Below are 25,905 nucleotides of genomic sequence, written 5' to 3' on the forward strand. Positions count from 1 at the left end.
ATTATGCACAGAATTTTAATTTTTTGGGGTGCAGGATGCCCTCAGGAGTAACTAGAGATAGACGATGACTCGTACTCCTTGTGTGAGATACATAGGCACTAGTGCCTGTCTCTGGGGACTGCTTTTGCAAGCAGCTTCAGTAAAGTCTCTAACGTAGGGGGATGGCAGCTATTCAGAGTAGAGCTGAGTGGCAAAAAGGTTTTCCCATCCTGTGGATATTTTGAAGAGTCTGAAAACATTTTATGCCTCAAAACATTTTCTGTGAACCACAAAAGCCATTTTTGATTTCACTTCAAGTTGATCAAAACACTTTATTCTGATGATAATTTATAAAGGTTTTGTTTTGATTGTAACCTTTTTTCTTGTGATAACCTTTTTTCAGTCTGATTAACTTAAACTTCAAAACAAAACAAAAAATGGTTTTGGACTGGAAAACGGGGAATTTTTTGTCTTGAAATTGTTGAATCAAATAATTTCAACAGTTTTTTTTTCTCTACATTTTTTTCCAAGCTAGGAAATCAGTTGAACCCATTCCTATTTCTGAAACAGCTTCAGTTTCAATGAATCGGCATTTGTGATTAAATAACAATTCATCAATCAATGGCCACCAGCTCTAATTCAAAGCTGGCCTTAACATTCAGTGACATATATCTGGGAACATGACTTCCCCCTCAGCTTACCCATTCTGCATCCTGAGTATCTACTCCCAGGCAGCACCAGTATCGAAGGGGAGCTGAATCTGTAGTGTTGGTGAAAATGCTGTGATGGGAAAGAGACGATAATCCAGCAGAGCTGACGTTCATAATTATATCTCTCCTTTGGGTTAGAGTTCTGTTTGTGCTTGTCTGCAGCAGCACTGGCTTCTTGATGAGGGAGACCTTTACAAATTACAGACCTGACTCAAAGCCCATTGTGGTTTGGAGAATGGGGAGCAGAAATTTGAGGTATTTTGCAATATATGGCATTTACCTCCTTCACATGCCTCTTTAGGAAGGCCAGTGCAGTCTGTGAGAGACTGTGCCATCTAGGAGCTAGAACAGGGGTAGGCAACCTATGGCACGCGAGCCAAAGGTGGCATGCGAGCTGATTTTCAGTGGCACTCACACTGCCCAGGTCCTGGCCACCGGTCCGGGGGGCTCTGCATTTTAATTTAATTTTAAATGAAGCTTCTTAAACATTTTAAAAACCTTATTTACTTTACATACAACCACAGTTTAGTTACATATTATAGACTTCTAGAAAGAGACCTTCTAAAAACATTAAAATGTATGACCGGCACACGAAAACTTAAATTAGAGTGAATAAACGAAGACTCGGCCCACCGCTTCTGAAAGGTTGCCGACCCCTGAGCTAGAACTAGGGTCAGCTCCTCAGCAGCAGTAAATGGCTGTAACTCTGTTAAAGGCACAATCATCATGCTTTGTTAGCCAGATCCTCAACGGATGTAAACTGAAGTCGGTGGTGATACACTGATTCACACCAGTTGAGGCTCTTGTTAAGTATTATAATTACTTTATCGGTCTTGTTGAAATAGCCGCCCTCTCTTAGCCTGGAGCCTCAGCCTTTTGTTCTCAATGGGAGGAACTAAGCCATCCTTTGCAAAGTTGCACTGCAGCACAAGTCGTTTCTGGATTATCTGACAAAATGTAGGACGGCTGTCAAATGCCTGTGTGTGCTGAGTAAACAGGAGCACATCATAAAGACTTAATTATAAAACCTAATGGTGTAAGACTCTTATGATTTGTGGAAAATTGGTCATTAACTGCAGGGGTATGAAAAACAAACACTTTTTTTTCTGGCATTTCCATACAGCCACACTGAACAAACACACATTGGAAAATTTAGCAATGTAACAAATTATTCAAAGTGGCAAACGTAATGGGCTCATTTTTATGGGACTTGTTTCTAGTGGCTGGAGTGAGTTTGGCTAACAAATTTATGGCCCAAATTACAACGAAAACTTGAGCGTTTTCCCACGATTGAAGAAATGAGGGTGCTTTTCATTTGCTTTCCTTTGGAGCTGCTGGCCAGAGACAGATTAACCTCTGCATCTGATTGGAAAAAAAAAAAACAGTGTTAAGGAAGTAGAGTATTAACCCTTCAAACACTGATGAGTTCCATACAGTCAGCTAGTGCAATGGAAGCAGGGGATAGCTGGACAGATGTACATATTGAATATATTCAAATGAGCTTGGTTTAATGCAAGGTCAACGACAGTCAAGACATGTAAGAGGAATGAGGCCTGATTCTCACGCTTACATTACTTTCACACTGATTGAATTGGAGTCACTCCAGATTTAGCCTGGGGAAAATGAGAGCAGAATCAGTCCCAGTGTTTCCATACATCGTTAACTTGGCCTTTAATCAGTGCAGGATATGCAGCTGTAGCTTTCTGCACCGTGGTCCTGAGCACCCACTGTAAATATCACCTCTGCCCTGACTCTCAACTGTCCCGTCTTGAGCTTTCCAAAATTTCCTTCTTTCCTCTGTGTCCCATCTACCACAGCCAGAGAATTGCACAACACCGCCTCTCTTAGCACTCTCCTGGCATGTCAGCACTTCTGCTGGGCAGTAGTCACCTAGGAGGGAATCTGAGAACCAAGAGCTGGGGCAGGTGGAGATCATAGGCAGGGAGGGAACTGTGATTGTACCTCCTATATCTAAGCGAAGGCTGACACTATCAGCTGCACTGCACATTAATTTCCATTACTTTCCATGCAGTGTGTACCTCTGTATTGCCACAGTGCCCAGTGGGGCTGAGTCAGATGTGCACAATGCCAAGAGGGAGACATCCACAGCGCTACAAGTGCCATTATGTTCCCAGGGTGCTACTCAGTAAGTGGCAAAAATGAACTGGTCAGTCTCCATCTCTGCCTGTTCCGCTTCCCGTTAATGCAGGTTATTGGATTGAGATTAATTTCAGCGGTTTTTTTTAATGCTGAAATAAACCAGAAACTTTTGAAGCTGGCTTTTCATCAGATTGACGTTTGTGGGCCTCTAATCTGAATCTGGGAGAAATGGTTTTTGTCCAATCAAATACATGGGTAGCAAGAAATAGGTCATTTTTAATTAACTGCAGTTAACTTGGTTGATTCCTCTCTCCCAAACATGTCAGTACTTGTAATATCAATCATCAAATAGCCTTTCCTGGAGCAATTATTCTAACAAAATTGGTTGCTATCATAGTTAACAATTTTCATAGTAATGCATTAATTGCCCCCCAGTTTCCCTACCCTCTAAACAACAAGCTAGGTATTAGTTTCTGGTTGTGATTGCTTTCAGGGGACTTAGCACTTAATTACATTTTAGCAAAGTCTGTTTTGAATCCTTGGAGGAGTGAGACACTTTAGGTTTGGCTTTGAACGTATCTTGTTGACGGGATCTGAGTAGATTATTCCATTCATTCTTAAGATCGCTTATTGTGAGATTGTTTTGTCACTGCTGATTTATCTTTGCCCAGAAGAGCTCACCCCAGTTGTAAGGTTTACATTAATAAGTACATCTGCTTTAAAAATAATAATTACATTATGTGAATGCATTTCAGCGGCGGGTGGCATGATCTCTCCTTGGATAACTTGCATATCAATCGGGAAAGCCATTGAAATGGTGTGGGATGAAATACGCTACAAGTTCACTATAATTCCTCCTCCTTGTATTTCACGATAATTGCACGCATATTGACCGTTCTACTTCACAAGAACAGGGACTGCCAGATTGGATCAGAGAGGGGAAGGGTCAAACTAGCCCATTATCCTGGTTTTGCATGAGGCCAGTATCAGCTGTTTCAAAGGAAGGTGCAAGATACCCCAAGTAGTCAACTAAGGGAAAATCTACCCCCAGCAAAGGTTTCTTCCTGACCGCCATCAGTTTGAGATGGGCCCAAGCCTGGAAGTACAAGTGTTTCTATATCCTTTCCAAAACTCTGGCTCGTCCTGTTCTCCATATAAATATCTAATCCTGCTAAGCTCTTAGCCTCAGCAGATCTTGTGGCAAGGAGTCCCAAAGGCTAACCGTGCATGGTGTGAAAAGTATTTTTTAATCACATTTGAATTTGCTGCTTTTCAATTGTATAGAAAATCCCCTTGTTCTTGTATAGTTATTGTGCTGTAAGACAAGTTAAATAGCATTTCCCTTGACTGTTGTGTTTGTAAATCCAAACTTACATCCAGTTTTAGACAAGGAAACTAACCTTTATCTTTGTTTATTGAGAGAATTAATTGATGTGTTTCTTAAGCCTTGTAAGATCCTCTGATGTCAGACATTACCTAGCTGCAAAGCAGTTATTAATACTGGGGTAGACTTTCAAAGGCACAAAGAAGAGTTAGGGATTCACAGCAGCCAATGGGAGTTGGGTGCCTGATTCCCCTCTGCTTTAGAAAATCTGCCCCATTATATGACAGAGAAGCCTTTAGTAAGGTGTCCGTCTACAACCCCAAACCAGGGACCCACCCACCCCAGTTAAGAAAGCACAACAATGGACCCAGACTTCAGGAGGATTGTTTTCAAAATAGGGTTAAAGGGGCGCATTGGCCTTGTGCTGACCCTCTGCACAGGAGTGGATTTAACCCCAAATTAATAAATTGGGTATAAATGCCCCTTTGAACCACATTCTATTGTCAGAATCTTACTAACCAAGCACCGCTCACCTGAGAGGACACAAAACATGCTAGGGGGGAAAATAGTGAATTTAAAATGGCTGCTTCTATTGCACTTGCTGCTGGATGAACTATTTAATGATGTGAGCAGCTTGTAGGGAGAACCCAGAACCCTGTGTGTAGAACCCATAGGCTCTTTTACCGTCAGGTTTCTTTTATGGGAGAGAAGCTGAGAAAGCTCTCTCCGTTCCTGTCGCAGTGTAGCCACAGGCTTACTATTCCTTCTTAGACAAGGGCCTCGTTAATCAAATGTTCTGGAAATGCATGTGATCAGCTGTATCAAAATCACTAATCCTCATTGAGAAATAATGAAAATCCAGGCTTGGTGGACAGTGTGCAGGAACTTACTTCAGCGGACTCCCCTCCCCACCTCCTCTACAAGAGGTTGGCTAGGAAAAGGATGGAGGGTATGTGTGGGCGGGGACATCATTTGGAATAGAATATTTGGCAAGAGAAGAGGAAGAAAGCCATCACTTGGGATGTACAAGTCTAACGAGCACATTTTAAGGAAAGCCAGTGTGATCAATTAATGGGCCTGATTCTCTTTTCACGTTGGTGTTACTCTATTGGCTGCAGTGCAGCCACTCCTGATATTCGCTGGTGGAAGGGGAGATCAGAATTAGCCCCAGCCTGTATAGAAAGAGAAGTTGCTTTAGGTTATTTGGTGAATTATTGCAGTTATATATTCCAGTGTTAGCTCCAAATCCATCTAGTATCCCTACTGCCCACCACGATAGCTGCCCCTGCCCTGTCTCTTACAGACGGAATCTAACGTCTACACCATCAGGTCTTGAAATCCAGTTCTTGCTTCTTGGGGAAAATAATGGGCCTGGTGCATTGCGCAGTGATTGCCATGGGCACGGTGAGGGTGTAAAAGTTAGCAAATCAGACACACTCTATACACAAGTGTCAGTGACAATATAAGGTGCAAGGAAGAGGACACCCTGACTCCATATCCTTATGAAGGTCATGTACTGCCCTCTTCTTTTTTTACCCGTACCCCTTCCTCTACTCATGAGCAAACTCCTCCATCACTCGAGCAAACTCAGACCTAATTGCCTTCTATGATGAGATAACTGGCTCTGTGGATGAGGGGAAAGCAGTGGATGTGTTATTCCTTGACTTTAGCAAAGCTTTTGACACAGTCTCCCACAGTATTCTTGCCGCCAAGTTAAAGAAATATGGGCTGGATGAATGGACTGTAAGGTGGATAGAAAGCTGGCTAGATCGTCAGGCTCAACGGGTAGTGATCAATGGCTCCATGTCTAGTTGGCAGCCGGTTTCAAGCGGAGTGCCCCAAGGGTCGGTCCTGGGGCCGGTTTTGTTTAATATCTTTATTAATGATCTGGAGGATGGTGTGGACTGCACTCTCAGCAAGTTTGCAGATGACACTAAACTAGGAGGCGTGGTAGATACACTAGAGGGTAGGGATCGGATACAGAGGGACCTAGACAAATTAGAGGATTGGGCCAAAAAAAACCTGATGAGGTTCAACAAGGATAAGTGCAGAGTCCTGCACTTAGGACGGAAGAATCCCATGCACTGCTACAGACTAGGGACCGAATGGCTAGGTAGCAGTTCTGCAGAAAAGGACCTAGGGGTCACAGTGGACGAGAAGCTGGATATGAGTCAACAGTGTGCTCTTGTTGCCAAGAAGGCTAACGGCATTTTGGGCTGTATAAGTAGGGGCATTGCCAGCAGATCGAGGAACGTGATCGTTCCCCTTTATTCGACATTGGTGAGGCCTCATCTGGAATACTGTGTCCAATTTTGGGCCCCACACTACAAGAAGGATGTGGAAAAATTGGAAAGAGTCCAGCGGAGGGCAACAAAAATGATTAGGGGTCTGGAGCACATGACTTATGAGGAGAGGCTGAGGGAACTGGGATTGTTTAGTCTCCAGAAGAGAAGAATGAGGGGGGATTTGATAGCAGCCTTCAACTACCTGAAGGGAGGTTCCAAAGAGGATGGAGTTCGGCTGTTCTCAGTGGTGGCAGATGACAGAACAAGGAGCAATGGTCTCAAGTTGCAGTGGGGGAGGTCCAGGTTGGATATTAGGAAACACTATTTCACTAGGAGGGTGGTGAAGCACTGGAATGCGTTACCTAGGGAGGTGGTGGAGTCTCCTTCCTTGGAGGTTTTTAAGGCCCGGCTTGACAAAGCCCTGGCTGGGATGATTTAGTTGGGAATTGGTCCTGCTTTGAGCAGGGGGTTGGACTAGATGACCTCTTGAGGTCCCTTCCAACCCTGATATTCTATGATTCTATGATTCAAACTCGAGCCCCTCTTATGACCTTGTCAGTAATTCTATTGCAGTGGGAAGAGGCACAAGGCAGTAACAGAAACAGGGTGCATTACACCTCAAATCACTTTTTCCAATAACAGCCATTTTAAAATGGACCTCAAAATCATAGGGAGGTGGCCAGTGGGATTACTGTTGTTTGATGGCATGTGTATCAGACCAAAGATCAGCAATGCATTAATTAATCATTCGCAGGTTCCAGGACAGTGCAGCCAAAGGAATTAGCAGTTTTTATCTCCAGGACCAGTGAAAACATGCCCTGCACAGGCTACATTTTCAAAAGTGGGACACTAAAGGTTGCAAAAGTAGCATGACCGGAAGACACTAACACTTATTGAAATGTCCTCTTAGAATGTACCAGGAAGCAGGGTTGCAAATTTTCAGGCTACAAATGACTTCATCTATCATGAATTCATGTATCAAGCCCTCCAGCAGGGTTTCATTGCATAATGGTAACTCCTTGTTGGATCACATACAACCTGATCCAAAGCAGTCAACTTGAAAGACTTCTATTCTATTCTATATACGTTCTTGTACTGCACTCATCCCTGTAGTATCCGACATCAAGTAACTGTGGATCAGACCAAAAAGGAGTAGCGCAGACACAAGGAGCAAAGCAAGATATTAAGGAGTTCATGGCAAAGTGAAACATTCTTCTAATGTCCAAAAATATATCCATAAAAAGGATTCTCCTGTCAAAAGTCAAGGGATAAGATGACATGGCCCAGTTCACTGATTCTTAAGTTTCTGTGTAATTTACCTTTTGAAAGGTTAGTGCAGGCAACTTGGAGTCAAGACAGCTGTGTTCTGTTTTAAGATCTTTCACTGATTTACTGAGTTGGGCAAGTTACTTAACCTACTTAACAACCCACTTCCTGCTAAACTGGCTTCCCATCCATATAATGCATATAACAATCTTTAACTCACAGAGGCATTGTAAGGATTACCTAATGATGGCAAAATGTTTTGAGCTCCCTTGATGAAAGGTGCTTTAGAAGTTCAAAGCATTCTCATTGCTAACCCTCAACACCATAAATACTAACAAGGTTTTGCTTTTATCTCGCATTCCCAAGTCATGACACAGTGAAGAGTTAATATCTGATTAAACAATACACTGCACAGAGAGGCTCATTATGTAGAAAGAAAAATGATTTCTGTGGTTGTCTTTGCCGTTTGACTTTATCTGAGAGAAGCGAGGATACAAAATGGGAGGGGCCAGAGATATTATTTTCATACTTGAAAAATGATAAAACTTTGATAACTTCCAAGCCAGCTCAGATGACAGGCAGCAAAGACAAATATATAAAACATCAAAAAGTACAAAAAGGCAGGCAGTGCCTGAGCACTCCAAATTTAGCTCGCCACAGTTTAATTCCTTCTTAAAGCAGAAGGAAAATCTTCCACATAAACAGTTTGCGTTACAGACCCACTTCCATGTGTGATCGGCCAGGATGAAAGGGTTAGAGTCACTCTGTGTGACTAAAACCCTCCACACATATTAAATGAATTTGTAATAAACTAACTGAGCGACTTTTCAGGTTGGTATTGAAACATTTGTAACACACCAAAACTGCTAAAGAGGGACGGAAAAAATTGTGCATGCCTAGATTGAGATAATGACAAAGCTAGAAAGGAAATATTTAGATGTCAGTTTTTGAAGTTCAGCCATTTTTAGCAGGGTTTTTTTTCCCCCCATTTACAATGTAAATCTGGAAGGATTTTTTTTTTCTTGCAAAACAACTCTTCCCATGAGTAATGGCATGCCACCATGGACATGCTCCCAAATGTACACTGCCAATGCTCCCAGAGGAGTGAAATTTACCCTTCTGCAGCCCAAGTCCCATGCAAGTCAATGAACAAAAAGCCAATGCGACTTAAGCATGTGCTTATAGCTCAGCATAAGTGCTTTGCTTAATAGGAATGGACTTAAGCACATGCTTAAGTGCTTTGTTAAACTGGAAGCTAAACCTTCAAAATAAAGTTTCAGTGGGTTTTAAGTGATGCATAGGCATTTGCTGGCCTTCAGCAAAGGGGATAATTTACCTGAGAAACCGCTAGTGCTATATGCCTTGATTACTAATGAGAGAGAGAGGAATAAATGCACCTTCTAGTAGCAGCAGGAGGAATGAAGAACTTGAAATATGAAAAGATACCCTATGGCAAGATAATTATACATTTGACTTTGCTGGAATTACCAGTTACTTCAATCTTTCTGACTCAGGCAAATTTTTTTAATAAGTTGCAAATATTACTAATTCATCTGGATTTCATTTCAATATCATTAAACATAAGAAGGTCTCGGGATAGTCAAGTGGGTGTAATAAAAAGAATCCCATTATTATTTAACCCTAATTAATGTCCATTGAAACTAACAGTTAACTGGGTTTAATAACTTGTGATTGTGATCTTACTAAATAACCACAAATTATTACTGTGAATGTTCAGCTGGGAACCTAATTAACAACTTGTTGCGTAGGTGTCTTTTGTTAATTGCATAGGAGTTAACAGTATCCCATGCGCTATTATTAAACACATGCTTTTTTGGTAACTAATCTGCATAACAGTTACTAATTCTAAATTAAACATTTCACTGGGACTCTTAAAACACTGCAAATGCCTTTACCTGCAAACAGCAGCAATCAATCAATAAATACAAATTCAGTATTGAAACAAGGCCAGAATTCTGATTTGCAATTTTTGCACTGTGGAAGGATAAATGTCTGCTCTCCAAATCCACCAAGCAAGCGAAAGTCAGCTCAAATAGATGGATTTTGATTCATTTTTTCCTGATAGCACTAGCTAATAGAATGCTAACTGCCATATTCCATCATAACACTGAGATGGTTCCCCTAAGAAAAAATGTAGCAAATTTTACTACATCTGTTGCTTGCAGGAAAGGTAAGGATCTAATCTAGACTTGGCATCAGAATTATTCACTATGCCCAGTGGGAGCCAGAATTATGGCAGAGCTGTCCAAAAATGTAAGCACCTGAAGCAAACCCATGAGGAATTTACCTGTTGTCACGAATAGGGAGCAAATAACCTCTCCCATTAGCTCAGCTGGCCTTTACAAATCTCTGACATAAACAGTCCTGCTTTTTTGGACAGTAAATTCAGCCGCCTCCTGCACATGAGTTGAGATGCTGCTCACAACTGGCATGAAGGAGGTGCCGAGATTTGAGTGGCTTTGCTGGTATTCCTTTTCTGTGCTCCCCCGTGTGGCAGGGAGCTGGGGAGAGCAATGATCAACCAGCCATCCCCCTACTGCCCCACACATTGTGTAGACTTCCCCAGCCCAGGGTAAGGAGCAGCAGCAGAATGGTTCTTCCAGTGCTCTGGAGCTTGAGAGAGGCGGTGGGTCTCCTTTCATGCCTTTAACCCAACAGGGCCTCCCAGCGTTCAGCCTTCCTGAGTGGGGCTCTGTGCTGGAGCTAGGATTTTGGCTTTTGTGAATTTCACTATAAGTGAAAGCTGAAGGAGATGTGGTTGCCATCAGGAAATTGCATCCATCTGCCCCGGTTTGGGGCTTTCTCCAGACTCAACGTCTCTCTTAATACAAGAGTTTGAAATTCAGCTTGAGAAAGCGCCCGACCCCCACCCCCGAGTGATCCAAGAAGTTCGCCTGCAAACACAGGAGCCATAAGCCCACCCATTGCTGATATTCCAGCACAAAACAACAATCCCATTCAACCCCAGCCTTTCAGCTCACTCTTCTACATTACAAAAAGGCAGAATAGGGGGCAACTCATTTTTGTCCTGGGCTGATCTCACTTGAACTTCAGTCCTGTGCAGAGGAACAGCCCCAAACCTCTGCAGCGCTTAAGTCCCACTGAAGCCCTCCGAACAGGATTTAAGGGGTGCTGACTCACTGATCATCAATGACATAGAATTCGGGACAGTGAATTGGTCCAGAAAAGACTGAAGCTGCATTTTTCAGAGCAGTCAAAGCATTTCAGGCCTGATGCTTGGAGCATTAAGCCGTCCGCTCCGTAATATACCCGATCAGAACGCCATAATGTATAGATTATCTTCACAGAATCCATTAACAGTGCATAATAGGGAATTAGGAAACTTTCATCAGCAGTGCGGGGATGAGGCGTTTGCCCCGATCTCCAAGCAGAAACAGGCTACAGTGAGCATTTCCCCCCTTTCTATTGGCGTGATTGTTAAAAATACCAATTATGTAAAGATGAAAAAAGTCATTAAAATGCAATTATTTCAGCTATATATGTTTATAGCTATATAACTATGCTGAAAGACCAAATTTGAAGATCTTTATGTGCTTAATAAAACTGAATAATTTGCTGGGGGGAAAAGAAATCTTCCCTGCCAGCAGCAAGTAAATTTGATATTTCCATGTGACTGCAAACCTATTCCAGGTATATAAAACACAGATGGTTGGATACCAGATCACATGTTCTCACGCTGGGAAAGAGACACAGTAACCCTGGGGCACAGAAGGAGAACTATTATTTAAATTTGGGGGGGCAGGGGCCATCCTGTTGTTCTGTGTTTGTAGAGCACCTAGCCCGATGGGGTCCAGGTCATTACAATAATACAAATAATTAATTATATGCTACCCAGGCTACTAGCACTCAGTCCAGGAAATGGACTTCAGCCCTAGAGCTGCTTGGAACCTGAAATTCCTATTCCAGGGGCAATTCCAAAATTTCATTTATTTTCATGCTAAACCAGACTGAAAATTTGAAATTCCCCATGAAATGAAAATGTCAACGTTTTTTTGTTTTGGCCTTCTCGATGAATCAGCATTTTCCAATGGTAAACTAATTGTTCCATCGGAAAAATGTTGACCAGCTCCGTTTAGGATACAGTATTTAAATGACCATCCCTGGTATAACTAATGAAATGTCTGTCCAGGCCCAGCCATATAATGTGTGTGTCTAACCTAATCCAATGGAGAAAGCACCCATCAATGTAGGGTTTTTCTCCTCTATCTAATATTCTCTTGTCCGCATTCCAATTTGCTAAGTATAATAAACATGCTTTTTTACCTCTGACCTCCTCTTCAGAGAGGAGAAATATGTGGTGACATCCTGGCTCCTCTGAAGTCAATGGCAAAACTCCCATTGACTTGAACGGAGCCAGGATTTCACCTATAGCCTTGTGGTCAGTTCACAGGTCTAGATTGCAGGAAAGCTGGATTCCATCCCCAGTTCTGCTTCGGGCTGCCTGTCACTAAAACTCTCTGTGCCCAATTTCCTCACGTGGGTAAATGGGGAGAAAAACATTTCCCCCTCTCTCAAAGGTGTCATGAGGCTTAATTCACTAGGACGTGAGCTGTTCAGATTAGTATCTGATGAATGAAATATAGAAACGCCGATATATAAATGTCAAGATTCTGGCAACTTCCTTCTCCAGCAGTTTCACAAATAAATCACTTGTGCCCACCCCAAGAGTGTGGTTCCATTATTACCCCTGGTTGTCAGCATAGAATGAATGTTTTAGTTACCAATTTTCTTATTAAAGATGAAAGAAACGTGTTGAAACCCTCTTTCCAGACACGCGCTCACTATTCCTCCTGTGGGTGAGGAAAGCTGATAGACAGTTGGGGGTTTTCTAACACTCCCAAGCTCCTCCCTGCGCTGTAGTCCTTTCAAAAGAGTATTGAGCAATTGATTAACTATAGTCCTGGAGACCTGACAGGCTTTCAGTCAGGCACTTTCACAAACAGACCACGTCCAAGTGATAAATTGACTACTAGAGAAGATAAACAAATATAACCTCTAACTGATGCTGTGACACTCATCTCTTAGGAGGCTGCTTTGAGTGCCTCCGTATTTAAAACTCGAGGCTTATATCAAGGTTGCCTTCATCTGCAGGGAAATCACGTGGTGAGGAGACGTGCCCCGTCTATCTGTACCAGTCATCAAGGCTGATGTAAAACCAGAGCCCTCCAAAACCCTTCAGTTTGCTGCTCAGAGCATCCTTCAGACATGGTTGGGGACCAAAGGGAGTTCAAGAAAGGGCATAGGTGAGAATATAGCAATCTAGGCACCTTTCATGCTCCGATTACCATTTTAGAGCACTTCAAAGACTGAGCTGCAGTAGCACTGTAAGTAGCAGTGCCGGCTGGCAATGGACTAGGTATTTTAATTCCCACAATGTAACACAGCTTGTAAGGGCAGATTCCTTAAGTGATTCAGGGCCCTGGCGCCGCCCTCTGCTTGGTGGCTCCATGGTTATTTTTGTCATGACCATGGCCATAGGGGTGAGACAAATAGCTGCGGAGGCACAGGGTACCAGACATACCAGACAAACGGTCTTAGGAGGTTTGAAAGAGAGTGACCCTAGTGCAACAGAACTGGGTAGGAGGGAGAACCTTGTAATGGGGAGAGAGTAAATCTCACAAGCCCGCATCTATGCAGGGACCTCTGGACAAGCTCATTACACTCATTAGAACCTTGACAAGGAACCCAGGCCAAGCTTTTATGTAAGACCTGATCCAGCTCCCAGTCCGTGGATGGGTGTCTTTCCGATGCCTCATGGAGTTTTAGATCTGGCCCATGTTCATCAAAGGTACACGACTAATACTTGTGCGCCACTTTGCTTGGCCCTTGAGGGAGATGAGAGACGGAGAGAGAGCAAGAGAGGGGGAAATGCAAATGAAAAGAGGGAGGATAAAGACAGGAGAAATCTCAACCTGTGGATGGATAGAAAAGAAAAGGGGCACAAAGTCTTTGTATTGGTCCCCTAGCCCTGACTCACCTTACTCGTTGGAGATGTGTTCTCTGCATGGGCATGGATTTACGAGGCCCATGCAGCTCTTACATCCCACTGCAGCCCTCAGTGGCACAAAGCCCTGTGCCGGATGAGTGATTTTCAGCCTCAGATCCCACTTTACTGGTTGGTTCTTACCAGACCATTGATAAAGGAGTAGCTGCAGTTTACCCCACAGCTGGTTATTTTTCTGTCACCCAAAGAGGCTTGTGAAGAGGAAGGATCAGGACAATATAAAGAATAGTTCTAACACATAAAGGAAGATAAAGGAAGTGTATAGTTCATACTCTAGACCTCCCTGGTAACAAAATACATGGCAGCAGTAGAGTATAACAAGGATGGTTTTATTTCCATAAATAATGATGGCAGGGAATTGGGCCATAAGATTTTATTAGACATTAATCATTTAGAAAACAGGGCAGCATTTCCAAGTGAAATATAATCCAGTGCGAATAAATACATTGCAGGGCAAGTACAACATTATGTCCATCCTTGTATGAAAAGGCAATTATATGGAGTCAAATTGCCTCCATCTATAAGCTCTGCAATTCACTCTCATTAATAGAGATTACAATGTGTTCCATGGCCGTATTTTAGAGTTATGCCTATAACTGTATTTATCTCTGCATACATGTGTGTCAATAGAAGGATCTCTCTCTTTACACTAGATAGAAGAAGAAAATTAAAAATGATGGGGAAATAGAGGTGTGTTAGCACAGAGTGTGTTCCAATAATGCTAGAACAATTTACCAGGGGTTGTGGTGAATTCTTCATCACCGACAATTTTTAAATTGAGTTTGGATGTTTTTTCTAGATCTGCTCTAGGATTTATTGTGGGGAAGTTGTCTGACCTGTATCATACAAACCATACTAGATCACAATGGTCCCTTCTGGTGCTGAAATCCAGGAGAAATGTACTGGGGCCAACATCTCCCTTTAAATGGAAACAGAATAAAATTTTGCACAATCAAATATCCCTCTCTGCTCTTTCAAGCTGTGCTGACATACTAAAACATGAATCATTCAGGTTCCCGCCAGTGGCTTGCATGCCATGCAGCACCTCCATCTAATTTTAATTCTCCTTTTGTGTGTGTGGGGGGGAGTTCTTTGTTCAGATTCATTTGTTATAAGTAGAAGTTGTTCAGAATGGGGCCTTATTTCTACAGAAAGTGACTTCCTCTGTGAACATCTCTCTCCCCATCAGTGCAGCCATTAGGCCATGTAGTACAGTGGAAAACAATCATCTGAAAATCCAAGTGCTCATTAAAATACTGAAATGTGCTTAAAAATCTTGCATGAGTGATGATAAATCGTCCTCTGGCTCTTCAAGCTTCAGCTCTGAAGACAGGCTTGTCTTGGCCTGTCTCTGTCCTTGCTCTCATTCAGAATGTGTTTTCCCTCAAATGAAATAACTTTTTTGTAGTTACTGTATTATAATTCTCAAAGGCGTTTTTGACACTGAGGCTGAGGGCCGCATGGGGAATTCTGTGGGGCACTTATAAGCAGGGTAACACTTATGAGGATGTAGTGGCACAAGGAAATTAACAGGCTGTTACCCTCCTCTGCTGATTTCCTTCTCCCCGCACAGTCCTGCAGCCTCATCCTGTCCTTTTAGAGGAATTCCTCCTGCAGGACAGGAAGCATGTTAAAGCTTGTGGGTGTGCCTTCTTCACTTAAATAGTCATAGTCCTGGAATGTTCCTTTTTGGAGAATTCCTATTCTGGAGAGCATCCCAGCAGCAATGGATTCTCATTTTCAAAGCTGTAGATTCACCCTCAGATGCTGCTTTTGTTAGTCTCTAAGGTGCCACAAGTACTCCTGCTGTATCATAATATTCTTGACATTGACTGGAGAGCAAGATGAGCAACATTACATCCCACCTCTTGGCTAGGAAAGAATACAAGTATATGAGTCAGGACAGATTTACTTTGACGCATTGAGATACTATCTAGTGTCTTGAAGCACATTGGATGCACAAGGGGCTCTAAGAGGGTAAGCTGTTGCAGTTACCTCAGAATGGTGGCTGATCTTACAAACAGCGGGCTAAATCCTAAACTGGTGGAAATTGGCAGTCAATGGAGCTATGTAGATTTACACCAGCAGGGGACCTGACCGACACAGAGATGAATCAGTTGAAGTAGCAACCCCACCCCAGGCAATTGTAGACAAACACTCAAACCAAAACTTCCCAAAGGTTCTGCAAAGTTGTTCAATGTTTTCCAAACATCCCCACTGTTTCTCGATTTTTGGTGAACCCTCTGAATCTGGCAGATCCAGGAAGCAAAACCTTACAAGGTAGCCTGTTCTCACAAGGTATCCCAGCCAATTTTTCAGATCTGAAATTCTGGAGAGGATTCAGATAAGCAGCAGAACTTTTGAGAAGCATGTCCAACCTGGAATCAGGTTTCTGGGCTGGACTGTGCCATTGTAAGAATGGTGATCACTTATGTAAGTAGTCCCATTGAATTCAATAGCCACCATACAATTAGGACGCATCAACCAATGGGACTAAATGTATGAATAAATGCTCATTGATGAGTGAAACTCATCCCTGTGCAGAGAGCTACCCTAGAGTCAGTTTCCCCTCAACCTGGAATAAATGTTGCCTCTCCTAGTTCTTAGAGTTTTGTCCATCTATGGTTCCACTCTATGTATGTTGCAATGAGGCTCCGGAGTGCATGATACTAAGAAAGGGACTATCAGTCTTGCTCTGTAGGAAGGGGCTGAAGTGTAGACCCTGATTATTATTTAAACGTTGGTGTGTTTGTGGTTGAATAATTGTTATAAATTGGAATCCTCTTAAATCAGCATCCTGTGCTGCCAGTGCCGTGCATCATAAATAAAAGCTTTTAAGTTGGCTGCTTTTGCAGCTACCCCTGGAGACAGGTACAGGGAATCAATAATGAATTTAAGACCAGGCTGTTTGAGCACTTCAAAACAGAAACCCACATCTTGCAATCCACCAGGGTATAAGCACAAGCAAACTCCAATAATCATTTAATTTGATGATAAGAGGAACAAAAAGTTGAGATTAATGTCCCATTTCTCAAATCTGTCCTTGTAGGTCTGTAGAAGGTACAGGGTGAAAAAAATGTTTGCAAATTATTATGGAAATTCTGGCTTGCTAGTAGAAGATAAACACGCTCAGTACGAAAACAGTTTAAGCAACCGACTCAAATAGACTGTCAACATTTCACAGCGAGGTGGGTCCTGAATGCTGACAGGGAAACAAGTAGAAATGAGAGTTATAGGGCTATTTTCCAAACATTTCTGAAAGGGCTGCACACCTCGAAGGCCCTATCTCTGAGTGTTTGGGAAGCTAGGCTAGCAACAGATACGAATTTTAACTCCAATCCCCTTGAGTGCAATGACAGTTTAGAAAGGAAATCTGGGAGTGAGTGAGGGTAAATATATGTGAATGAGTAAATAAGTACCTGAGGGCATGAGGTTGTGTGAGTGTGAATAAGAGAGCGAGGGCAGATATGAGTGAGCCAACAAGTTTGTGGGTGTGAGAAAAACAGAAAGAAGATGCGAGACAAGTGTGCGTATCAGTTTCAGGAGGTCTCATTTAGTTCTCTCTCTGTTTTTATTCATAATCTTCCTGACAATCGTTTAAAATTTTGTTGACTTTACTTTTTTAACAGGATCCCTGTAGTTAGAAAAGAAACCCTCACAACTTCTCTGATAGGAAATGCTAAACTCCGTTTGTCATTTAATGCCCATCCCAGCCTCTTATGTTGGGAACCTGGCTCTTACGGCATATCTGTCATTATTTTCCTTTGCTGCCGAGTGGACCCCATTGTGTAGAATCCAGCTTTGAGTCAGACAAGTGACAATTGGGGCTGAAATTCAAGTTACACTTGGGGGCAGGGTTGTTCCCCTCTTCCCTGGTCAATCTTCTCTCTGTGGAAGCAGTATTTTTTAGCACAATTTCTAGTTGCGTGCACAGTAAATTGGCCTATTAAGGATGTATCATGTATTGTCCAAACCTCTTCTCTAATCTCTGGCTATTGAAAGGACTCTGTGTTAGCACAGAGATGGCCTTTTACCATTACAATGCCTTCTGTTATAATGAAGTGTTTTCCTGAGCACACAGCAGCATCTTATTCAGCTATTGAATATTAAACAATTAATAAATGCTGTCTGTGAAAATGACTCTGGCCAGGAGCTTTTCCATTGAATTCCACTGTAGTAAATTGGTGGTGGTACATGTCGGGCTAGATGAAGCCTTTAGGCTACACCCTGAGTAATGAGAACCATCAATTGCTCTGCCCCAGAAGGAACTGTGGCTCAGTGGGTCACTATTTGTTGTGTATTTGGCTCTTGATGCAACAGAGATGCTATGAAGAAACCGCAGGAGCAGCTACGTTCTGAATAACCATGTTTACTAGCTGAACGCAAACAGGCTTGGCCTAGCTATAGACCTACTTCGGCTTTGACCAGTACATAGAACACAGTGACCACCGCTAAAGGGCTCACAAATTATTTAAAGGGACACTACTGTATTCCTTTATGTTACATTATTGTTTCTGTTCTTCCCTTTTTTCTCAGGGTGCGGGGAAGAGAGGAGAGGGAATTGCAGCTCTCCTGGAAAGGATGCCGTTTATTTCCCTATTAAGCCTGACTACTCTGGCCAGTGAGCAGGAGGGGACAAGCCAAGACTCCATCCCCTCCTGCCTTTCTCCGCCCCCTCCCTGCCTATTTTCTTGCATCGGGGGAGAACCCAGGGAATCAGTGCTCTGCATCAGACCCAGATGCAAGATCCAGGTGGGTCTATCCAGCGAGCGGCAGGGGATTACCTCCTCATTTTTCCCTGTTTAGCTCAGTAAGTCAAGGGCCCAAGCTAGTCTTGAGTGTCCATTTATTGGCATGGACTGATTGAGAAATGAGAATGGGGAGACTCCTCCCACGCAGGACCTTTCACCTCAGGAGCACAATGTGTATTTTGATGGGGCTCCACTCAATGGCAAACTCACCCTTTTCAGATGTGCCTGACTTATCTGCTGAATAATTTCAAATGAATAATATTCAAGATCTGCTTTTGTGGGCAAGACACAAACCAAAAAAAGAGGTGACATTTGTTGAATAAACATTTTATGAATTATCCACCCAGCTCCAAAAAGAGTGAGCAAGCTGGAGTCCCTCATTAATGGCCTTGATGAGTTTTGTCTCCAAGCTAAAGCCTGCAGTTAGATCCATGAGGACAGATCCTTGAGCCTATGCAGGATTGGGGTCTTGCTTTGTATGGATTTGTGATGGCACTGGACTGGGACTCAAGAGATCTGGGTTCAGTTCCTGGCTTTGCTACAGAGTCCCTGTGTGACCCTGGTTGAGTCATTTAATCCCTGTGCCGCCATTCCCCAGCTGAGAAATGGGGATAATGAGACTTCCTTTCTTCTACCTTTTGTCTGTCCTGGCTGTTTAGATTGTAATGTAAACTCTTCAAGGAAGAGGCTGGCTGACTGTGCAGAACTGAACATAATGGCATATCAGTGTCTGGGCACAAGAATAATAATGCATAATAATATTAATAGTTTAAATAATCTTTCCAGAATAAACATGAAGCTACAATAGTTTTTAGAAAGCTAAGCTGCTATTAGAAATCTCTCCAGGGACATCATAAAAAATGCCTTAACCAATTTAAGACCTTTTTAGAGGAGGAAAAAAATACCAGCTATAAAGCACAATGTAACTCATCCAAGCTGTCACCTTGAGGAATAAAGCCAAGGTTATAGAGTGTAAACAGTAAAGTGTCCACCCAATCCAGCCATGCCACTGGAAGCCACATTAGCATTCTTTAGTTTCCTTTGATTTATAATATTGCTGAGGAATTAAGCGTGTTAAAAATAATTTCCCCCAGGTGGTGTGTCATTTACTTGCTTCTTTTCACATTGAAATATCAAGAGTTGTATCGGCTTGGCATTAACTCATGAGCATGTGCCCACACCAAAGTAATCCCTGCAGAGCAGTGTGTGTCGCCCCTGCCAGTTTCATATGAAGCACCTCCAGCAGCAGCCATGTGTGGCTCTGCACTGCGGACACGGGAGGTAGCAGAAAGGATCTGAAGGCATTTGAAATGATGCTCCCAAAATAGATCATTAACTTTAATGGGCCAGATCTAAGCAAAAAGGCTTGGAAGAGAGCCCGGATAAAAGAAAGCATGAAAGGTAGAGTGAGATAATAACAGGCAGGAAAGCATGAGCGCCATGGACTGCGAGGGCATAGCTGTGTGCAATGCATCCATACTAGAAAGCACATAAAGTAAAGGAAGGGAAATACAAAGAAGGATACAGCATGCCAGAGACAATACTTGGCTCAGAGAAAAGCCCTCGTGGGGTTCCTAGTGGATCTGCTGTTGTAGCTTGCCTGGCACTTGCAAGGGTTTAGAGACTGGAAGGCATTTGGTGAAAGTCCCAATGAGTTACCCATTTATTTTTCTTGGAATTAACTTGCACATTGCTATTAAAGAGGCTATTAAAGAGGTGGTGGAATCTCCATCCTTAGAGGTTTTTAAGGCCCAACTTGACAAAGCCCTGGCTGGGATGATTTAGTTGGTGTTGGTCCTGCTTTGAGCAGGGGGTTGAACTAGATGACCTCCTGAGGTCCCTTCTAACCCTGATATTCTATGATTCTATCTTCAGTGCTGCTTGCCAGGGAGCAACAGGAGTTCACCTCCAGGCTATTGGGCCCCAGACTAGACTGCAGCACTGTGTGTTTGGGGTGAAATTCAGCCCTGTGGAGGGGGCCAACAAAAGGAGTGGGCATGTCTGTGGGATCTGAGCAGTGCACAGGGCCTGGGCTGGCCAGCTGGACAAGGGTGAATTTCACCCAGAGTCTCCAGGTAACTCCATCTCTTAGGCTAGGTCTACACTACCCGCCTGAATCGGCGGGTAGAAATCGATCTCTTGGGGATCGACTTATCGCGTCTCGTCAGGACGCGACAATCGATCCCCGAATCGACGCGCTTACTCCACCAGCGGAGGTGGGAGTAAGCGCCGTCGACTGGGAGCCGCGGCAGTCGATTTTGCCGCCGTCCTCACAACAGGGTAAGTCGGATCTGATACGTCGAATTCAGCTACGCTATTCGCATAGCTGAATTTGCGTATCTTAAATCGACCCCCCCCTGTAGTGAGGATGTAGCCTTAGTCTTCCTGTCTCTGGTATTTATTATTGTGGTAGCAATAGACTGTGCTAGACATGGGGACAGATTCTCAACTGTACCCGTACAATGCCTGGGAGCAATGAGAGGACAGCCATCAGGGAATCCCTCCCTGCCCCCAGCATGCCCCTCCATCCCTGACACAGTATGCTGAGTGCTGCAGGAGAGGGGGTGGCGTGGGTGAAGAAGGCAGCCACACCATTCTTGCCTTCCTCAACACATGGGGAATGCTCTGCTAGCCTTTCCTGGCCAGCTCGAGCAGTGCAAAGTGGATGTAGCACACCAGAGAATTTGACCCCATGGTCCCTGTTTGACAGAGTCCAGAATAAAACCGGGGTGGTGCAGGGGGGAGAGAAACTGAGACAATGAGTGATGGTCTTTCAGGATCCTCTCTCTTTTCGTTTTGATCTATTTACTTCATGTCCTGAACAGAGCTGAGGTGCCACTGGGGTTTGAACTGAAATTAATCCAATGTCCAATCGAGTTGTATTTTTAATAAGCACACTCAGATCCCAGGGTTTGAGGATATAGCAAGGCCCCCACCAAAGAAATAAATCAATACATTATCTCAGGAGGAAGAAGAGAAGATACCACTAAGTCCATCCAGTTTTAGTTCTAAATGTATTGGACACTGAATTGATCTGATATAGAAATATTTCTTAATGGCCCACATTTTTTCAGAACTGATCACCTGGACCCTTGATGTTCAGACTGACTAATGAGTTAAAAACAGCTCTCACTTTCACTGATTCTCTTGCCTGGGTTATTTGTCATGTTCTCCTCTCTTCTATCGGCGGGAAACCAGACAGGAGTGAAGTTGCAGAGGCTGCCCAGAGTTAGCACAGTTGAAAGCCATGCAAGCTCTGTCCTGGTATAAAGTCTGCTAGTGTTCGGGCTTTGTCCCACTTCGGTGGCCATCAGCGTTCTTGCCTTACCCGGCTCTCCTGTGGTGTGACCCAGACTCTGTGACTAATGGGCAGTCATTGGTGTCGCTGCACAAATAGATTTCAGTTCCACTTTGGGTAAAATTCATCTATGTGCAAAGGCAGCGAGCACAAAGAACACCTTTAAAACAAGCCTCCAGTAGGACTTACGTGGTACATAGGCTTTGTTCAGGTTATCTGCACTGCAGCGAATTTCACCCTTTGAGAGATTTCAAATGTGAGGCCTGTGTATTTTCACCAGGTGTAGTGAATTTCATCCTTGCTTCCTGCAAACACATTTTGAGTTGTTCTGGGTTTTGTTTTTTTAATGTTGTTTTTCCAGAAAAACTAGCAAAATACTTACTCTGGGGAAAACCCTGTATGTTTATGAATTTACCTCAGACTTCGTTTTCCTGTCAAAAGGACACTTTTTTGCTTCTAGAAACTGGTTTTATTTCACATATGAACATTCACACAATCAGTGCACAAACTAAACCCTGGATGGGTGTGTGTGTGTGTGTGTGTGTGATTCTTGCCCCATTTTCTGCACTTTTTATTTTAAATATTTAAAATAGGTCAGGACTAGTTTGCAACATAGCTTGAAGTGTTGGTTTCCCTCACATAAAGGATATTGCCCCCAAAGGACACTATATAGCACTTCAGGTGTTCAGACTCTCCCCAAAGACAGGTGACCTAGACAGGCAGGCAGTCTCCTGGGTCCGATCTTCAGATGGTAAAAATCTGTGCAGCTCAGCTGAAGTCCGCAGAGCTACTCTGAGTTGCACCAGCTGAGGCTCTAAGCTGTACAGCCTCAGAGCTTCACAGTCTATTAGCTACTCGACCTCCACAACATCACATCTGACAGAGGTGAATTTTATGATCTCCATTTCAGAGATCTGTAAAACAGGTAAAGAGAGGTTAAGGAACTGACCCAAGGCCCTACAGCTCTGCAACAGAATTCCTGCCTCAGGCTGAATGTCCCAGACCCTACAGCCTCTCATCCTGTGTACCACCTATGGAGCTACCAACCCAGGACAGCAAATACGCAGATGAGAGAAGGCCTTCATTACTCCATATTGCATGGATGGAATCAGGTTTTCACTGTTTCTAATGCACAAAGCTGAATATCTAATTCTCATGATCAAAGGCTGATAAGGCCAGGCTATTGTTTGTTGGTTTCTTTCAGCAAGGCTTTATTTTTTGTCCTCCGTGATTGCTTTTGACCATTCATATTCATCCTCTTCCCATGGCCAGTAATGTTGGCATTACGTTTAGTTCTGATTTCTCCTGAGGACAGTATTAATTAGACGCTAAAATTGTTGCCATGCTACTATCTCGGAAATCTTCATAGCCTGTGACCTATGCTGTCTCTCTGGCACGCTGAGATTTTCTGGCATGCTTTTCATTGTGTCCCGCTCACGTCACGGTAACTCCTTGTTTGCTGGTCTCCTGCTAGTGTTCGGATACACACACAGCTCAGCTGCCAAAATGCTCAGAGGGGGCAGCTCTCTCTTATGGTCACCCTGAATTCACAGCAGAAGGGTCTTTGGTTTCTCAAGATGCAATACAAAAAGTATTAAAGTGAAATTAAAGTCAGACAAGTGAGTCTTTAAAATTGCCAATGTCCATATTTCTTCCCTCAACGACGTCCAGTTCAAATGTGCTAGAGTCACAAGAAATATCTTACGGTCAAATACTATTCTTGGTAATGGTATAAACCCAGAGTAATTCCATTGACATCTAGGCTTTCGGATATCACAATTATGAGAGAGGCATAAATGCACTGGTAGACTAGACAATGCCTGATATTATGCAGTGCTGAACACCAGACCAGCTGAAGTCAATGGGAGCTCAGTACTTTGGAAAATCATGTGCATTATTTATTATTTGTATTGTTGGAGTGTCTAGGAGCTCCAGTCATAGACCAGAACCGCATTGTGCTAGGTGCTGTACAAACACAATAAAAAGACAGGCACTGCCCCAAAGTGTTTACAATCTAAGCCCATCAACTTTTATTGCATTAAACCCCTAAATTATTATAATGAATAATATAATTATAATGGAAATTGTGACTAGATCCTCCAAGTTGGTTTTGGAAATCTCATCCTTTATTTATCTGGCTTAATCACAAGCACTTTCCGCAGGGCAGACTTTTGAGGAATACCATGCTCAAATCCCAAATTGGTTACTCGTTAATAAATATAAATCGAGAGAATTATGCAAGGTAAAGACTTTTTTCCTTTAAAAATCTGCTCTTGTTCTAGTCCCTTCTCTCCCTTGTATTCTAAGATCAAGAGAAATACTTAACAGTATTTCCCCCAACTTTGCTGCGGGAGGGGAGAGTGATTTATACACCGTATTTTGTTAAATATATTGTACCAAAAAAAGAGACAATCTGAGGCCTTATCTTGTTTGTTTTATGGTCCTGCTGGCTACCAGAAACATTTGTTATGAGGGGGAACGGAGGGAAGGCAGAAAAAATCACATTACAAATTGGTTGCAAACACAAAAGTGAGTAAAGAGGAGGAGTAGATATGAACGTTGGTATATAGATATTAACTGCTTCACAGAAGGAATCCTGTTTCACCTGTTCCATCTAACACACTGATGAGCTCCATGCATCATGCAGTATTCGGTTAAGGTTACAGGAGACCTTGCTAGTGTAGCCAGCATGAGCAGGAGGCAGCTAGGGAAACACACACCTAACATGGTGCAAGAGGGAAGAAATTTGGATTCCAATTTGATGTCTGTCATAAAAATATAAAAAAATTAATGCAGCTGAAGGGTTTAGAGGATCCTTATCACTTGTACTAGACAATGCAGGAGATTACTCAGTAAATCCAGATTTAACTTGGGGACGCTGCCTTTTTGTACTTTGGAGAGTTTCAGACATTTTCTCCTTACCTCCAGATATTTTAACCTTTTCTGCTTAGTGCGTTTTGTACACTTGACTGATTGTATACAATTTGTAAGGGCAGAATTCTTGCAGTTCACATGGCAGAGAGTGGAGTTGGTTCTATTTCAGGTTTTGCCACTAACTGTCTGGGTCAGGAAAAGTGAAATCCTTTTAACACCCAACACCCCCCAGTTATTTGCAGGTTGCATGCCTTTTGCACACACAAAAGCATGCCTTTATATTTGCTAACTCGATAGCTGCACACAGGGCCGGCTCCAGGCACCAGCCAAGCAAGCTCGCGCTTGGGGCGGAAGATTCTAAGGGGCGGCATTCTGTCCAATCTGAGGGCGGCACGGCTGCCCTATTTATTTATTTTTTGCTTTGCCTCTGGGTCCGGCCGCCCTGCGCCCTGTTTTGTTGTTGTTGTTTGTTTGTTTGTTTTGCCGGCAAAAAAGTCAGAGCCGGCCCTGGCTGCCCATGCGCTCACACACAAGTATCAAACGGCTGGTGCATCTGAGAATGGAAATATGTGGTGGTTGTTCATGCAGACAAGATGCACTTTCAAATATCACAGACAATATTGAGCAAGCACACTGAGAAAGTGACCCAATGTGCCCAGCTCACGTTGCAGCACCATTTGTTATAGGTTCATATTCAACTGAGACCTAAAAAATTTCAGAAATGTAGGGCTGAAAGGGACCTTGGGTCTTCATCAAGTCCAGCCCCCTGTGCTGAGGCAGGACCAAGTAACCCTAGACCATCTCTGACAGGTGTTTGTCCAACCTGTTTTTAAACACTTCCATTGATGGGGATTCCACAACCTCCCTTGGAAGCCTGTTCCAGAGCTTAACTAACCTTACAGTTAGAAAGATTTTCCTACTATCTGATCTAAATCTCCCTTGCTGCGGATTAAACCCATTACTTCTTGTACTAACTTTCAGGACATGGAAAACCATTGATCTCCTCCTCTTTATGACAGCCTTGACCATACCCTGTTATCAGATCCCACCTTGGCCTTCTCTTTTCAAGATTAAACATGCCCAGTTTTTTAAAGCTTTCCTCATTAAATTAGGTTTTCTAAACCTTTTACCATGTTTTTGCTCTTCTCTGGAATCTCTCTCCAATTTGTCTACATCATTCCTAAAGTGTGATGCCCAGAATTGGACACAGAAATATAAAGGCAAAGCCCTCTCTTTCCTCCAGCGTGATGTTGCTGCTATTTAAGATCTATT

Source organism: Emys orbicularis, chromosome 4 (genome assembly GCF_028017835.1).
Source record: "Emys orbicularis isolate rEmyOrb1 chromosome 4, rEmyOrb1.hap1, whole genome shotgun sequence".
Lineage (NCBI taxonomy): Eukaryota > Metazoa > Chordata > Testudines > Emydidae > Emys > Emys orbicularis.